The sequence below is a fragment of the Myotis davidii genome, unplaced genomic scaffold (genome assembly GCF_000327345.1).
Source record: "Myotis davidii unplaced genomic scaffold, ASM32734v1 scaffold1017, whole genome shotgun sequence".
Lineage (NCBI taxonomy): Eukaryota > Metazoa > Chordata > Mammalia > Chiroptera > Vespertilionidae > Myotis > Myotis davidii.
Window position 1 is genome coordinate 270,451 of NW_006288361.1, and position 14,773 is coordinate 285,223.

Consider the following 14,773-nt stretch of genomic DNA (forward strand, 5'->3'; position numbering starts at 1 on the left):
GAGGAAGGAAGAGAGAGAGGGAGAAACATCGATCTGAAGGCAAATCATTGATGGCTGCCTCCTGCACGCCCCCCAGCAGGGATCGAGCCTGCAATCCTGAGTGTGTGCCCCTACCAGGGAATTGAACCGGCAACCTTTCAGTGCACGGGACAATGCCCAACCAACTGAGCCATACTGACCAGGGCTCGAGCTATTTTCTGTTTAGTGAGTGTTACAGTTTACAAAATACTATTCTGCACACTATTCGCACAGTGACCCAGTGAAGCCAACAAGCCTCTGCTTGCCGGGTTCCTTATTCTCATGAGTGTTCGGTGAGGGCTTGTTGTCTCAGCATTTTGTCTTCTACTTCACACTGTAGAGGCTGTTTATCTGTAGCTTCATGGCAGCCTGGCGTTAGGTGAGGCCACTTCTTCACAGCCACTCACATCAGATGCTTACAAGGGTGCATTTTTCTCACTTTTTGATATTTGTTGCTTTCTGTGCCTTTCACAAGCCTACTAACATTTGCAGAATGTTTGCAAGCCCTTTAGGGTTGCGGAAAACACTATTCTATAGCATAGAAGCTCTAGTTTCTCTTCTACCATTGTTGATTTGTGTAACTCTGGGCAAATTCCTAACATTTTGTAAAAGGGATATTATTAGCCTACCAGAAGGCATGCACTAGACTAAATGGAAGTCCTGCTTCAGCGATGAGAGTTGAATTACTCTCTGGCTGACCTCCCCTTCTCCCGTTTATTGGCAATAACCATTGTCATTATTTTCAGTTCAGACATAAAGCTTTTGCACCTTTTCTCCTCCAGGTGAGAGAGTATGACAAATCAGTAGCTGTTGAGGACTGATCGATTGTAAACACTGAGAAAAAAAAAAGTGTTTTTCAAACTTGCCTGATCCTAAGACCCTCCTGGGACATTTGTTTTAAAAATGCAGTCACAGTCTATACTCCAGAATCCAAGTATCAGTCTCCAGGGGTGGGGCCTAGATGATCATTTTATCACTTAAATTTTTTTAAATTAAATATTTTTTTTCAACAGAAGAAAATTTGCATTGAGTGTTACCCTGTGTCAGAAATAACCCATATTGGAGTAAGTGCCTTATTGCCTAACCACTTTGAGTTTGTTACTCAAATATCACTTCTTGATGGGGCTTGCCCTGGTTATCCTATTTAAAATTATAAATCCCCATCTCCTTCATATATCTATCTGGAGCTGTCTTATCTTTATTCTTTACATGTTCCTTTCATTTGAATCTTTTAAAATGAGAAGGTATTTAATGAAAATACTAAGATATAAAAGTGGGACATTAAAATGCCTTGTCAAATTCTAGTGAAAAGAATAGGTAAAAAGAATAGAGAATGGGACAAATTTTAAAATTAATTTTGGTTAATTACATTATATAAGTTTCAAGTGTACAATTATGTATCATTTGTATATTGCATTGTGTGCTCATCACCCAAAATCTAGTCTCCTGTCGCCATATATTTGATACTCTTTACCCTCTTCAGCCCCCTCCCCCATCCCCTTTACACTCTGGTAACCTTCATACTGTTATCTGTGTCTGTGAGTTTGCTTTGTTTGTTCATTTATTGCTTTCTGTTATATATCCCCCATATGAGTGAAATCCTGTGGTTCTTGTCTTTTTCTGTTTGACTTCCTTTCACTTGGCATGATACTCAAGATTCATGCAAGTGGCAGTATTTCATCCTTTTTTATGGTTGAGTACTATTCCATTTTATCACATTTGTTTATCAAGTTCCTGAGTGATTCTTGCGATTAGACAAAAGTGGGAAGTTGCTCATAGGAAATTGAATATAGTAGGTTCTCAATAAATGAACACATGTCTATTCCACTAACCCATTTAGTTCTCCTTTCTGGGGTTTTATAGATTAAGGCCCACAACCCTAGAATGCAGAAGAACAAACACTATTTGCAGGAGAAAAAAACTGAACATTTACTGCATTGTATTAGAGGACCTTGTAGTCTCTGATACTTAGTGCTGTGTGATGCCTAAATGTGTTGATAGTAAATGTGAATAGGTTTCTTTGAACCTGTTTGAGACTCTGTGCAGTGGGATAAGACAGTACAGTTTCGTGAACATTACTCTTAGGCTCTGTGCCATGGACTACATTTTAGATGAGATGGTGAAGTTGGATATTTTGATATTTAAGTCACTGAATTTCTTAATAGACAATGCTGTGGCCTCCTTTGTACTGAATTTTACTTGTAGCAAACTTACTGTATTTGTAATGATTTTGCTTTGAATTTTAATTTGGAATATTTGGTCTTTTGATACTAAAGTTTACATTTGGAAAAGGAACATTGCCTTGTATTAAACTATATATATTATACATCTGCTAACACATTATCTTTTTATATTTTTCCAAATGTCATTTTTTCAACTGTTTACTCAACTAGTTAATATTAGGGACCTGGCATCTATTCTGTTTTTCCCACAGGGCCTTATATTGGTTTAGAACCTTTGTTAATTTAACTGAAACCAATACAAACATGGGTATTTTTCAGGGTGGGAAACTGAGACTGGGTTTGGAAGGTGCTCACTACCGAGTGTGACTTGCCCTTACCTGACTGACATCACACCAGAATTTATAGAGGGAGCAAAGTGTAATACCATCCAAAGTGACAGAATAACCTCTTTAAAAAGAAACACACACACACACACCAGATAACAAATAGAAACACCATTCTTACAAACTTTCATTGCAGAGCAAGTGTTTTGTGGGAAATCTGTTTTTTGTTTTACTTATGGGTCTTTATTTTGTTCTGTGGGTTATAAGCCATTACTATTTATTTTTCTATTCAAATTGTGTGGGAAATCCTTTTTAAAAAACTAGCCAATAGAGTTACTGGGAGGGAGCTGAGATAAGGGGCCTGTAATTATTTAGTGTTCCACTCCGCCTTCTTTCTCATTGAAGGTCCTCTGGAGGGGGTTTGTGCTCAAACCAGAAGAGAACTGATGGCTCACCCGCAGTTGGGGGGGTGGGGGAGAGGAGCGGGCAGGCCGGGACACTGCTGGCGTGGTGTTAGACTCTGGACAGACAGTTTGGCCCTGTATGTGCAGAAGTTACTTTCTGTTCTAAGAACTTGAGCAATAGTTTCTACAGTAATTCAGATCTTGTTAGCTTTCTTAGTATCTCGTGTGAAAACATGGAGGATTTGTGTCTTCTGAGAGTTTAGATAGGGGTTGACCTCTAGTGTCTAGGTCAGTGATGGCGAACCTGTGACACGTGTGTCAGAGGAGAACCGCGAACTCATTTTTTTGGTTGGTTTTTCTTTGTTAAATGGCATTTAAATATATAAAATAAATATCAAAACTATAAGTCTTTGTTTTACTATGGTTGCAAATATCAAAAAATTCTATAGGTGACACGGCACCAGAGTTAAGTTAGGGTTTTTCAAAATGCTGACACGCCAAGCTCAAAAGGTTCGCCATCACTGGTCTAGGTCATCAGGGCATTTGAGGGCTAATGCAAATTGTAAGGTAGTGAATTAATCATCTCTACTCAGTATAACCATGGATGAAATACCAAACTGGGAAAAGTTTACCTCTCTCTTCCAAAATAAAGATTTTTATTTTATACTAACAAGTAAAGGATTTTAAAGGTTGATACGACACCTGAATCTGTGGATGAATGTCTCAAATCATTCTGGAGCAGTTATAATAGTGACATATCCAAGGCCTCAGGCCCCCCCCCCCAACACACACACACACACACACCACTATACCCAGCTTGCCCCCCAACCCTGCACACACACACACACACACACACACACACACACACACACACACTAGAAAGTGGATTAATGATGAGGGCTTAACTTTAGAAAGGAAGAGGCTTCATTATAATCATGAAGAGAGAAATGAAGATGAACATGAAAAGGAGAGGGCAAGAGAGAAACAGCAGATCCTCTAAGAACAAATAAGGGCACAGAAACTGCAGTTAGATCAGCGGTTCTCAACCTGTGGGTTGAGACCCCTTTTGGAGTCGAACGACCCTTTCACAGGGGTAGCCTAAGACCATCGGGAAACACATATATAATTACACATTGTTTTTGTGATTAATCACTATGCTTTAATTATGTTCAATTTGTAACAATGAAATTGGGGGTCCCCACAACATGAGGAACTGTATTAAAGGGTCGCAGCATTAGGAAGGTTGAGAGCCACTGAGTTAGATGATTAGAGGGAAAAGACAGAAGGTGAAAAGGACTAAGTGGGAACGTATGGGGTGAGGAGCAGGAACATTCTGACTGCCTGTGTGGGCTGCTCTGCAGTCTTTGGCCTCCTTGCCTGTCCTGTGGTGCTATGATGCTTCTGCCCAGGTCCTGGCCCTGTCACCTGCTTTGCCCTGTGGTGCAGCTTCCGGATATCATTAACCCCAGGGCCCAGAAGGGGGACAGGTGCGGTGACTTAAATTAGCACAGCCGAGGAACCTCGAGTGAGCAATGAGGCTTTCGCCCCTGGCCTCCCTCCCTTTCTTTCTTCCTCACCTGATAGAATAGCAAGTTCCAGAGGAGGCTCCTGCGGAGAAGTGGGAGTCGTAGGCTCAGGGCAAATCTTGGGAATTCTCCACAAAAGAAATGACCTGAAACAGGTGCCATGCTGCTGTGGAGACATTGCCAGGAGTCACCCATTTTAATCTGTGTGCTGTAGGGTATAAACTCTAACTCCTCAACTGACTGCTTCATAATCAGATCAGCCCTGTTACTCTGACCCTGTTAGGCACCCTTACTAAATGCATTGACAGTGATATCATATTCTTGGTGAAGCCATCCTTAGATGTTAAGTGACTGCAGGATTCCTCCTACAGTTAAAGAAAAAACAGGCTTAGGGATGTCAAGTGACTCGATAGACCTTTTAGCTCTTTGCAGAGGAGCTGAAGTTAGGAACTAGGTTGCCTGAGTCCTGATCCAGTTTTTTTTGTTTTTTTTTTTAAACAATACACCATAAAACCTCATTGTTTCTAAGTTCCTGGGATTAGTTTTGGTGTCAAGGGGCAAAGTCACTGAGTAGGCCCAGGATGGGTAAGCCAGTGGTAGAGTTTTTGTGACTGTAGAATTGTGTAGCCCCTGCTTAACTGTTAATGGAGCTGAGCAAGGGCTCTGCAGCTACCCTTGGGCCTGGCTGCTGTCCAGTTTTTGAGGCCCCAGAGTTATTTTTAGCCTCAGGGCCTTGGAAGCAGGTGTGGTCCAGGCTTGAAGGCCATGCCTGGAATGTGTTCAAGTCTTGTGTATGTCTCTTTGGGAGCTGAGAATAGTGACGAGGCTGCTCTACATACAGGGTTGGGCAAAAGTAGGTTCACAGTTGTTCGTATGGAAAACAATACAAGAATTAATAAACAATAATACAAGAATAAACTTGGTGTTTCCCATACTCACAACTATAAACCTCTTTTGCCCACCCTGTACTTTGTTAAAAGATTTTGTGCTTTTGCAGTGAGAGGAATGAAACTCATACTATATTTTACTCGCAATGCTTTAAACAGGTTTGTTTTTGAAACTTTTCAAATAAAATACATTTTAAGAGTGTTAGGGGCCCAGCTGGTGTTGCTCAGTGGTTGAGGGTCGACCTATGAACCAGGAGGTCACATTCCGATTCCTGGTCAGGGCACATGCCTGGATTGCAGGCTTGCTCCCCAGTAGGGGATGTGCAGGAGACAGCCAATCAATGATTCTCTCTCATCATTGAGGTTTCTATCTTCTGTCTCTCCTTCTCCCTTCCTCTCTGAAATCAATAAAAATGTATTTTTAAAAAAGAGTGTTAGGGAATATATTGATTTAAAAAGAAAACTAGCTATAAATTCTTTGTACACAGAAAAAACTTTTGTATTATGAGTCTTCCTCCAGCCGACCTGTTTTAAAAGCCCAGCTGTATAGTCACAAGTGTGTGTCTTAAAATTTAATTTTTCTTGTTTGCCTCCCCTTTCAAACATTATTGTTATTGAAAGTAATTCTTTTTGAGTCCTGTTGTGAAGCAGAAATTCAGCTTTTACCTTGAGGGTAAACATAAACTATCCTATATTATATTAGTTCATCTTACCTCGCCTGAACCCGCACTTAACAGCACTGAGGAGGAGGAGTGCAGGCAAGACTGCTGCAGACACTACTACCTGTCTCTAGGGCAGCGGTTCTCAACCTTCCTAATGCCATGACCCTGTAATACAGTTCCTCATGTTGTGGTGACCCCCAATCATAAAATTGTTTTCATTGCTACTTCATAACTGTAATTTTGCTACTGTTATGAATCGTAATGTAAATATCTGATATGCAGGATGTATTTTCATTGTTACAAATTGAACATAATTAAAGCATAGTGATTAATCACAAAAACAATATATAATTACATATGTGTTTTTCGATGGTCTTAGGCGACCCCTGTGAAAGGGTCGTTCGACCCCCAAAGGGGTCACGACTCACAGGTTGAGAACCACTGCTCTAGGGTATGTCATGCCTTCGTGCCCTTTTTCTAATACTTTTTTCACTTTCCAAGATTATGGAAAATAATATATTACCTTTCGTTACCCAAGCAGAACTATTTGTATGTATGTGAGTATTTGAGGTCCTATTTTACCTACTGTTCTGTCACTCGATTTTATTCTCTTACTATGTTGTGACCATCTTTTAATGTCAAAAATTATACTTTTATACCATCCTTTTAAAATGTTGCATGATGCTGTGCTGCAGGACTTTTCATAATTTATAAGTTACTGAGCCAATCCCCTTCTATTGCCTCTGTAGACCTTTTCTAATATTTTTCACGTGTATTTTACCTGAAAGGTGAGGCAGTTTCTTGTAAGTCACCTTGAAGATATTCTTGTAAGCTATTTTGGCATTATCTTCAGGAGAATGTAGTTTGGCATTTTAATTCTGGAATCTTACTGTTATAAAGTTTGGCTCAAGGGAGGTGGTGAGAGGTTTGGTGTTGATGATTTTTGTTGTTGTTAATTCTCACCTGAGGATATTTTTCCATTGAGTTTTAGAGAAAGTGGAAAGGAGGTAGGGAGTGGGAGAGAAACACTGATGTGAGAGACACATATCAATCTTTTGCCTCCTGTACTTGCCCACACAGGAGGCAGTGATGGGCAGACTTTATCTTTCATCCAGTGGGATTTTTTTGTTGGTGGCGTGGGGGTGGGCTAAGATGGGGCATTGATACAGATTGTAAACTTACATTAGTTTACAGCTCCTTGAATTGAGTAATCTAACTTACAAAATCCTTGTGGTATTTGATACACCTTCTGACAGGGAGAGCTCCTAGAAAGCATTTTTCTTTATTTTAATGGAATGCTTTTTTTAAAAAAGTATTTTTATTGATTTTTAGAGAGGGTCAGGGAGGAGATAGAAACATTGATTGGCTGCCCCCTGCACTTCCCCTACTGGGGACTGAGCCCACAACCTGGCATGTGCCCTGACCAGGAATAGGACTAGCGATCTCTTGGTGCACAGGTCGACGCTCAGTCACTGAGCCACATCGGCTGCCTGGAATGCTTCTTTAAATTAACTACTTCCTTGTTATATAGACCTATTCAAGTATACATCTTGTTTAACGTGTCTTTGACATTTTACTATAGTCTATGCTATAAAACCAAGATCCTTTTATTAGGTACAAAATGTTCGTGGAGTTGGAAGAATTGTATTACATTAACATTAACTTAATCTTTCTTATTAGAGTATTTCTTTGGCAAATAATGCACTAATCTAGGAACCACAGCTTCTCCCTGTGTAGCTTTATGGAAGAAATTGTACTAAATTTTCGTGTATATGTATGTTAAAAGTTCAAGTATCTGGAGATGCTTTATAGATGTAATCATAGTTCTGAAGGAAAACTGAACACCTGCCACATTTTTTTTTATTAGCATTTGCCCAATTTGGCATTACCTTGGCCAGTATACTCACTGGCCTCAAGCCTTTGACACAGACAGAGAGCTGCAGTCCCCCAGGTATCCACATACACTCTCACCTCCTCCATGATCTTGACTTAACCATTAGAGTAAGGCTTTTTCTGACTACTCTTTTTAAAATTTTAACCACGCACTCCACTCTCCTTCCTTCCGGCTTTATTTTTTATCCATAGCACGCATCACCATCTGTCATGACATGCTCTGCTTTTGTTGTTGCTGTTTATTATGTGTTTCCCATCACTAAATTAGGAACTCTGGGAGGACAGGAGTTTTTGCCCAGTTCAGTTTTGCTGCATTTCCCACAGCAGTGCATGGTCCTTGTGAGGCCGCCCAGTAACTATTTGTTAGTTGGCTGCACGAGTTAAGAAAACCAAGATGCACCATCTAACCTCCGTTCAGTTTGTTCTGAATCTCTCCTCCTCTGCCTCATGCCCATCTTTATTGTGAATATCCTTCCAAAACATTTTCTCCTCAACTCCTAGATTGAACCAGCCCCCAGCCACATTTTCTCTTGCCCAGCGACTCCATTCAGGGATTCTTCCATTCCTACTCTCACCACCTCATCTCTCGGCCTTTCTTTTAAGGGGCAAGTCAATTCTCAGGCAGGGTGCCAGGAGGAAGTGTTAAATGGAGAGGGGTACGTGAGGGAGCTTGGAGGGCGAGGGCTGTGTCTAGGATAGATACGTGGTTTGGTGGAAGGAAGAGGAGAGCTTAGATGGATCAGGGAACGGGGAGCTGCTGAAACAGGTGGACATTACCAGGAGGCAGTGCTAAGAATGAAAGACGGGGGCCACCTGAGCCAGTTCCAAGAGTGCAGGGCTCTCCCTTAGCAGAAGCAGGAAGGACTTCTCCCAGATCTGGACTCCGTCCGGACTGGCCTGTGTCTGCAGCAAAGGCATTACATTTAGTCTGTGGAGGATGACAGCTCTTCTGGCCTTTATCTGTGGATCCCTGAGATGTATGTGAACACCTGAGCCTCTGGTAGGAGTGGGTTCTTCCAACAGTGCTGTTAGGTTGGTGCGAGGTGACTGGATTTTACGGTGCTAACAAGTATTGTCGTCTTGTCTAGTTACTATCTAGAGACAGTTGTGCTTCAAGCAGTGTATTCCATATTGCCACCATGTGTCAGAATATGTGTCCTCTATTTGGGGGTAAGAAAATATAGTGAAGACATTAATAAGCAACTAAAAAGCATATGAAGCTCATATAGACTTCTTGGCTTTGGTTAATATGGTATGTGTGTTTTTTAATTGAATATATTTTACCAGATATCAGACCCCTCGAGTTCCTGCCAGGGTTAACCCACAGCATCTGAGGCAAAGTTGCTTTAGTCGATGTAGAGTGAAGGTGGTCAGTGTGCAGTGTGTTCTTGCTTTCTTCCAGACGTCTTAGCCTGCTTTTTTCCCTTGTGATTTGTTCAGATTTTCTGTTATTGAAAGTGTATGCTTAAGACTCTACTGAAAAGCTGTTTGGTGTCTTCTTGTTGCCTATTTCTTCAGTTTTATTGAAGGGAAGAAATTTTAAGACTAGCCTGTAGTTTAATAAAAGTAAACTTCTCACCTGATTATATCCTTCCCATAAGTTCTCTGAGAATTTGAACTTGAGCTCAAGCCCAACCAAATAAGGCTCCATCACTCTCCTCCCTGAACAGGCCTTATAAGCACCGCACAGCCATAGGGTCCTTTTCCTTCTCCTGAGGATTTATGTAAAAGGAGTGTTTAAAGTGGAAACGTGCCTCTTGGAGGAGGAACCCTGCCTTCCCATGGATCCTACTTTTCAGCCCAGTGGGGTGTTCATAGAGCTTTAGCCCTGGCCCTTGTGCTGTGTGGCCCTTGGGGGTGGATATGCTTAGGGCAGCAGAAGACTGTTGGCTCTTGACAGAAAATAACCCATGGGTAGGTGGGGCAGCCGTGCGTGAGAAGGGTTCTCACCGTGTGTGTGTGTGTGTGTGTGTGTGTGTGTGTGTGTGTGTGTGTGTAATATATACCTAGTGTCTGTATGCCTGACCTAGAAGCCAGGATTGCATCTGGTAAATTGAAAAGACTAGTGCCTCATCTCAGAAGAGGAGAGAGCTGCTTAATAGAACAATTTAGAAAGGACTTTAATATTTTTAAAATTCTCTGTTTGGGCACTAGCTTTAAAGGCTGCAAGAACTGAAGAAAATAAAAACAAAACATTTTTCCTCTTAGCTAATTAATGGCAATGTTTTTTAACAGTTGGGCTTTATATTGTTCCTTCCACAAGTTTACCTTATCATTAAAATGGTCTTGACGTATGGTTCTCTGACCACAACTAATTTAGTAATATACTTTTTAAAAAATATTGTAAAAGATTTTTATATTGATTTTAGAGAGAGAGGAAGGGAAAGGGAGAAACATCTATCTGAGAGGAGAACATCAATCGGCTTGTGTCCTGCACGCCCCCTCCGCCACTCCCTGGGATCGAGCCCACAACCTAGACATGTGCTCTGACTAGGAATGGAACCAGCAACCTTCTGGTGCACAGAACAACACTCAACCAGCTGAGCCACACTGGCCAGAGCTGTAGTATCCTTTATTTCATTGATATTCTTGCAAAGTGGGATGCAGAGTGACTTTTAATAGATAAAACTCTTGATTTTCATTATAAAATCAAAGATACATTTCTATATGTAACCAAAGGGAGTCTAAAACATAAAATAAATGACACAGAAAAACTTTAAAAATTGTGTATTAAAGGGGGAAGGCTCTTACACAACTCATGTTAATATTAAATGTTGTAAAATATAAGACAGATTGCTGGAATGTAAGCTCTACCCAAATTAGCAGTTTTAAGAGGATTTGCCCATTTTATTCCCTGATTTGTATAGTCATTTTGTTATACTAAAATGTTGCCTTAGCCTATCTCTAAACCTTTGTAAATAAAGTTTTAAAAAACTTTTACTTCTGAAAGTGAAATACTTTGCAAATATTTGTTTCGTGGCCTTGGTTAAGGTTACTGGTCTTTAGTATGATAAGTACTAGTTTGTTGACTTTTTTATTGTAGAGAAATAGGAAGTTTATTGTATGTATAGGAAAGTGTTATTTAGTTGTCTTCTGAAGGGAGACGACAGCATGCGTGCCTCTCCCATAATCGATTTGGGGAAGGTCAGACGTTGGTTATAAAGGCATAACAGGAGGGCTCCAGCTCGCCTCGGGACAGGGATCCTCATGTCACTTCCATCCTTTGCCTCGATTACATTCTCCTCTTAGGGTCACTTTGACCAGAGCTTTGCTTGGTCAGGAAAGTGTCTTTTTTGTATGTGGAACTACTGACTCCGGTTCTCTGGGTTAGAATGACTGTTTTCTGCCTGGTAAACTATTTGCCGTAACCTATCGTTGGTTTCAATGATTTGGACTTAATGAGATTCGGCCGAAGGGAAGCAAAGATGAGAACTTTCTTAGTCAGCTTTTGCATGTTTACTGTCATCTCCCTCCCTTTGTCCATTGATCTGCTAACCCAGATAACTGCTTTGTCCCCTCCGGATTTTATCATTGCGAGGAGCCAATCAGACTTGGAGACTCAGAGCCATTGTTGGAGTCCACTTGCTCCTGTTCTCAGATTTCCACTTTCTGTGCCACCTGGGCACCCTCATGGACAAGTCACGTCATTCTTTCTTAGTTCAGTGTCATTATGGGACGGGCAGTTAGGGAAAACAGGGTAACCCAGGAGTAGGAGCCCTGCTTTGGGAATCAGACAGTCTGCATACAGGACCTTACATGGCTGTGGACTGTGTCACTGAGCAGTCAGGACTTGATTTGGTTCAGTGCTATCTCCTTGGCAGGTGCTTTGCAAGTGCGTTAGTTGACTGGCTAGGACAAATTCTCTGCCCTGGCTTCTTCATTTGAAGATGGAGATGACTTTTGTGCCTCTTGCCATTAAGCTATACTAAAAATAAATACCTTAATATAATGAAGACAAGAATTGGATAAATAATGTAGACTGTGGAGCTGATTTGTAAAATGTGGGGGTGATGAGATGATTTCTCAGGTGCCTTCTCACTGTGTGTCTGGCTCCATATGAAGGACACAGCTTGGTTGAAGCTGGGCTGTGGGAGGAAGGAGTAGCTTCTGTTTTTAGCTGCTGAGTGGTGTCTTTTAGATTCCAGATGCAGGGCCGCCCTGTTCATCATTTCCCCTCCTTTCCCTGTATAATGTGTAGTTGCTTTTTCACTTACTCGATTTAGAGAACCTAGATAATTTTGTCCTAAAAACAAACTGTGAGGAGACAAGGCCAGTATAACATCCACATGTTCTAGATGAGGAAACTGTGGCAGAGAGATGACATGATAACTTTGATTTGTCCAAAGTTATGTAACATGTACATGTGTACCAGGCCACTTCTCTTTGTGTTCTCCTACCTCTTCTCTGTGCCTCAGTTTCTAATTTGTAAGTCTAAAATTAGGAAGTGGGACCTGGTGATGTTTGAGGGCCCTACCATCCTGATGTGAAATCAGTTAATCAGATGCTTACTCAGTATCTTACATTGTTTTGGGGAAAAGGAGGATTTTACTTATAATACTGCAAATTATCTTAAGTGCAAAACACTGTGGAGGTAAGAAACGTAATACAAAACCTCTGCCATCAAGTAATTTATCCTCAAGAAGTTGAATGCCCATAGACATCTAGTTTTATGGAGCAGAGAATTCCATATAAACAGATGGACCAGGGGAGATAGGAAACTGAGAATATTGAAGGTCAGAGTGAGGTCCAAGCTGTGGACAGAAAACTCCAACTAGTGTCAATTAGGAAATGGTTGGTTATAGGAGTTTGGCAAGACAGGGAAGCATTGGGTCTAGTGTGAAGGGCTTTGTTATGTGTAGGTTGCTGTCCTAGAGTCCCAGGTTTAGGATGTGAGATTTTCTAAGGTTGGAGTCAGTGATTCTCTTAAGAATGAGGCACCAGGCTATAAAGGGTCAGGGAACTCCAGGGGAGTTTGGGGGACTGGCCAGGGTTATAGCTGAGGCTATCTTGGATGGAGCTGGATATATCACCGGCCCCATCAATTAGATCAGCAGTTAATATGGCAAGGATATCAGCCATTTTAATCTCTCTTTCTTAAAAGGCAAGTGGAATTTATAGAACCTCCCATTTCCCTGCCTCTCCTCTCTTTCCTGAGGGCAATTTAAAGGAGTGTGTGCTATTTGCCCCTTCGTGTATGTACGTGTGTGTGTGTGTGTGTGTGTGTGTGTACTGTGATTACCATTATTGTAATACTCAAACCATCAAAAAAAATTTTTTTTGACAGGAAAGCCTTTTACTCTCAGTTCACAGCCTTGTGACAGTGCACACCCGTGAGGATGCCTCGTGGTTGGGAAGGATGGACACCGGGACAGGGCCCTGGGGCCCACAGTTCACATAGTTTCACACTGGGAAGGGCGGGGAGTCGGGGAGATGAGATGGGTTGGAGAAAGATTGCATAGAAAGATTGCATAGGCTGTGCAATCTTTCTCCAACCCCACGGCTCGGCTGCACCTTCCCACCCTTCCTAGTGTGAAGATATGTGAACCATGGGCCCCAGGGCCCTGTCCCAGTGCCCGCCCTTCCCAACCACGAGGCATCCTCACGGGTGTGCACTGTCCACAAGTCGGTGAATCATCAGCAGACGCGTGGTTAGAAAACTGGTACATCTACACAATGGAATTCTACGCTGCTGTAAAAAAAGGAATTCTTACCATTTGCAACAAGATGGAACTAGAGAGTATTATGCTAAGCAAAATAAGCTGTCAGAGAAAGAGAAATATCACATGATCTCACTCATTTGTGGAATATAATGAACAATATAAACTGATGAACAAAAATAGAACCAGTGACATAGAAGCATGGAGCAGACTGTCCAACCTATGAGGGAAGGCAGGGGGTGTGGAGGTAAGGGATCAGCAAAAGGACTTGTACCATATGCATGCATACGAGCAAAACCAATGGACATAGACAGTAGGGGGGATGAGGGCTTGTGCTTGGGGGAGGGGGTAGCAGGGGAGAGGTCAATGGGGGGAAAAAGGAGAACAAAAGGACTTGTACCATATGCATGCATATGAGCAAAACCAATGGACATAGACAGTAGGGGGGATGAGGGCTTGTGCTTGGGGGAGGGGGTAGCAGGGGAGAGGTCAATGGGGGGAAAAAGGAGACTCGTGTAATACTTTAATAAAGAAATAAAGTAAAATAAAACAACAACAAAAATAAAGATTGCATAGTTCATGAAAATTTTATCCTCGCCCAGCCAGCTGGTGTGGCTCATTGCTTGAACATTAACCTATGAACCAGGAGATCACCGTTGGATTCCTGGTCAGGGCACACGCCGGGGTTGTGAGCTCCATCCCCAGTAGGGGGCGTGCAGGAGGCAGCCAATCAATAATTCTTTCTCATCGTTGATGTATCTCTCTTCGTCTCCTTCTCCCTTTCTCTCTGAATTCAATAAAAATATATGGCCTGGTGCACAAATTCTTGCATTTTTGTTGAAGGGGCCGAGAAATGTCGATAGGTGTCAGCCCTGGAGGCTGCAGCTCCCATCCTGGGAGCTGGGAGGTCAAAACTGTGCAGACAGCAGAGGTGGACCGACGGTGGGCGTGAGGGCCGAGACCTCGGCTGTCCTCAGATCCGGACATGGAAGGTGCTGAGGAACTTGGGTGCCTGACGATCATGTCCTCGAAGTCGGAGTAGCCCAGCTTGCCGTCGCCGTCCAGGTCGGCCTCCTCGATGACCTTGTCGTACACCTCGTCCTCCTCTGGCTCCGATTTGGTCAGCCGGGCCAGCGTCATCTCCAGGGCCTCCTCACAGATGAAGTCGTAGATCTTGAAGGCGTGGTTGGCCTTGAGGTCGCAGGGCGCCAACTCGCAGA

The 14,773-nt window shown here is 42.2% G+C and overlaps 1 protein-coding gene across 4 annotated transcripts in view; it reads left to right on the forward strand.

The window, feature by feature from the left end:
• Positions 1 to 14,773, forward strand: part of DUSP16 (dual specificity phosphatase 16) — a 106,066-nt gene that overhangs the window by 48,628 nt on the left and 42,665 nt on the right. The window lies entirely within an intron of this gene.